The sequence below is a fragment of the Mytilus edulis genome, chromosome 9 (assembly GCF_963676685.1).
Source record: "Mytilus edulis chromosome 9, xbMytEdul2.2, whole genome shotgun sequence".
NCBI classification, from domain to species: Eukaryota; Metazoa; Mollusca; class Bivalvia; order Mytilida; family Mytilidae; genus Mytilus; species Mytilus edulis.
The window spans coordinates 81,094,975-81,099,173 of record NC_092352.1 but is presented as its reverse complement, the minus strand read 5'-3'; positions in this window follow the sequence as shown (position 1 = coordinate 81,099,173).

The following is a 4,199-nucleotide window of genomic DNA, read 5'->3' as shown; positions in this document are numbered from 1 at the left end:
GGCAGATAACATAGGCTGATGTAAACATTGCAAAAACTCACAAAAAATCCCATTTATTGCAGAAATGAAACTTTTGGTGAAAGGGAAATATATTTAGACCATTTTGAGCCAAAATTCACTTGTCTATGAGTTTGCATTAAAAATTCAGGATTAATGCGCTATATAGTACACTAATTTAAGATTTCCAGAAAACCGGGAGTTATTTTGGTAGTACCTGTCTTTTCAAAATCAGAAATTTGTTACAAGACTTTAAACATTGGTTGAAAATTGGCATGTAGGAAGGTGATACATGTACAATTCAGGATATACCTGGTTTCCTTGAAGTTAAACTTAAGGTAAAATATTTAGAAAGCTGTGAAAATTGCAAAATTTGGTTGAACAGATAGGGATTTTTAATTGGTGGTCTGACACCTTTAAGGGAAATGCGGTGAAACCCCAAATTTAGAAAACAATTGATTTTTTGTACTTAACTGATCATATGAAGTGATAGTAGTCACATTTCAATCTTTTTGGGGGCAAAAAGTCACATATTGCAAATTTAGTGCCTTAGACCTGAATTTGTGCTATTTTTAGCTTTTCCCACCCTGACAATATGCTTTCACATAAAAAAAAATCCCAAATTGTTATAAATGCACAGCAAGATGTTTCTGTGGTATTAACATTAAAACATGGTTATTCTACCACCAAAAAAAAGTTCTTGTCATCAAGATTTAATGAAATTATTTGATTTTTATCCCTTATAACATTGCGTCATAGCATGTATTTGGCAGATAACATAGGCTGATGTAAACATTGCAAAAACTCACAAAAAATCCCATTTATTGCAGAAATGAAACTTTTGGTGAAAGGGAAATATATTTAGACCATTTTGAGCCAAAATTCACTTGTCTATGAGTTTGCATTAAAAATTCAGGATTAATGCGCTACATAGTACACTAATTTAAGATTTCCAGAAAACCGGGAGTTATTTTGGTAGTACCTGTCTTTTCAAAATCAGAAATTTGTTACAAGACTTTAAACATTGGTTGAAAATTGGCATGTAGGAAGGTGGTACATGTACAATTCAGGATATACCTGGTTTCCTTGAAGTTAAACTTAAGGTAAAATATTTAGAAAGCTGTGAAAATTGCAAAATTTGGTTGAACAGATAGGGATTTTTAATTGGTGGTCTGACACCACTTAGGGGATGTTTCGTGGCGGCCAGTCATGGTAGAAGCAGCCGGAGTAAAATATTGACAACCTTAGTCAAGTGCATCAACACCAGCGGTATTTAAACTCACAATCTCAGTTTTGACTGGCTAGTGATAACACCTTTACAAGAGAACTACTTAGACCATTCGTCTACCTCCCCTGAAACTAAAGATGAATGGTCTGTGTTATATTAAACTTTCGGAAATGATAAGGTCAAACTATTAAACGATAGTTTATTTCGCAATTACTAGTATGTAATCCGGTAACGCGTTGCTAAGTATGTCATATTCTCCTAACGTTTATATATATCTATTGATGTCATATTCATATTTCAATATATAGAAAGACGCCTTACAAAAACCAAATTTTTAATTTGCATTTCGCCGTCCAATGCTTTCCAATATGTCGTACTGGAGTCCCTTAACGTAATGGTTTCTATGCTTTTGATAGGGGATTTTAGTCACACTATCATAATCTAAAATATTGTTTTGGAAAAAAATTAAAAAAGTGGTTGGAAACACGTATCAATCAATCAATTAATTAAAACATTACAAGGATCAAATGATTACTTCCGAATCGTCTCTGTTTTTAGATACCGCATGTGCAAAGTTTCAACTATCGTTAAATTCTGTTATCTACTATATAATTCGTGTCTTTTGTTAAAACTTTAATTTCATTTTTAAATAACATTAGTCAGGTCAAGCATTTCTTAACATGAAATTCCTTTTGTATCCTGAGAAAGATAACTTCCAATGAAAAATAATTAGCTCTTTAAAGGATAACAAAATACATTAAGCCATCATAGAGGATAACCTAGTATCAAGTTTTAATAAGAGTACATGAATACGTATCTTTAAATGTAATAAAAGTAATGAGTTATTATGCAAACCACTAACAACAATCTCGGAGGTGACAAAAATAAAAACGATTCAAGTGTCAAAAATGAGATCGTGTCAATATAATTTATTTTACAATTGTTATAAAGTTCAAAACAGTCGATGACAGGGATCACAAACGTCAACATAGTCTCGTCTGGTTTATCAACTGAAAGGATGTTAAAAACTGCATGACCGTAAAAATTGCTTATCTGCAACAAAATAACGACAATTTGAAGTGCAAACAGATTCCAGTGACAGCTTCAAGAAATTAACCACTGATATCAAATATCACCAAAGAGCAAACTCATATACAATAATCAGGCACTTCATTGCATTTAGTTCATTTTAAAGGGAGGCGAAAGATATCAGATGGACGTTCCAACTGATGAGTAGAAAATATAATGACAACATTATGGCTAAAAAAACAAGACAAACTGAAAAATAATTACATGCAATACACAACAAAGATAACTAAAGACTTAAATGGGTTTGCTGTGAGGTGCCTTGAAAAGGTTAGTAGATCTTGATCCACGTATTGCACCCGTCATATTTCATATTTCTATTGATAGTAGATCTCATAACATTGTTTTTCATTTGAACCAAGAATATATAGTTTTTAAAAACTACAAGATACCCTTGCAAACAAAACATTGCATATTATGAATAGCAATAATAGGACCATAACAAATTATCTAAATCACAACGTTATATGTTTAAAAAAGAAGGGAATTTAAAAAAGGTACGGATCTTAAACTGTTGGCCTTGCTTGATTCTGCTATGGCTATCGAGTATTACGAAAAGCCGATGAAATATATTACACATTTATTTGGTGACGTTCGTGTTGCTCAGCCTTTGGTTTCTATGTTGTGTTTGGGGTTTGTGCTCAGTTGTTTATTTGGGAGTATTTTTCGTCTTTTGCCATGGCGTTATCGGGTTATTTTCGACTTACGCGTTTTAATATTTTGACTCTTTTTAAATCATTTGACATTGAATGACTATAGGAATCAATTACAAATGTCTCTGATGCAAATGCATCATTCTTGATTGAGATGATATTGATGAGTAAAAGTTAAAACTGCGAGTTGAAATTAGAAATGTGTAAATAAGACATTAACCCAACCAAAGAACAGATCACCTGTAAAAAAGAAAAATCGAAAAAATAGTGAATTCCGAGGAAAACTCGAAACGGAGAGTCCATAATTAAAGGTCTAAATCAAAAGCTCAAACTCATCAAAAGAATAAACAACACTTGTCATGTTCCTGGCTTGGTACAGGCTTTTTTTTGTCTTAGGTAGAAAATGATGGATTAAACCTGGATTTATAGCTAGCTTCACCTCCCACTTGTATGACAGTTATATAATCCAGCGAACTTGAAATATAGGATGTTCAGTAGTCGTCGTTTGTTGATGTGCTTAATAAGATTTTCTGCTCTTTTTTATTTAGATTACACCATTGGTTTTCCCGTTTGAATGGTTTTATCATTTCATATTCGGGCCCTGTGTAGCTTGCTGTTCGGTGTGAGCCAATATCGTACTTTGACCAATAATCATTTGCTCTTATAAATTATGACTTAGCTGGAGAGATGTCTCATTAGCGCTCATACAATATCTTTTTATATTTTGAATAAACTGCTTCATATCAAAATTATAATTTTTTTCCAATTCAAAACCAATATTATTAATATTCACGAGATACGTTAACCTGAAATTGTCCATTGCACCATTATAATGTAATCTCATTTGTTGGTGAAATGCGAACGAGTGACAAAAAGCTCCTTTGATGAACTGTGATGACAATTCTTGTCCATTCGTTTATGATGCGTTTTGTTATTTGATTTTGCCATGTGATTTTGGACTTTCCGAATTGATTATCCTCTGAGTTCAGTATTTTTGTGATTTTACTTATTATTAATATATCTGTATATCCATACTGCATACCAACTTTTTAGACAAAATATCATTTTATCTATATATAAACATTTTTGTTTTCTCATAAAAGCCACTGATGTAAAATATTTAGATGTTGAAGAACATTCATTCATCTTTTTCCTGATATTGACATTTATGAACATTTTTTTATATTTTCATTTTTGATCCAACATATATATAAATATAATATACAACAGAATAG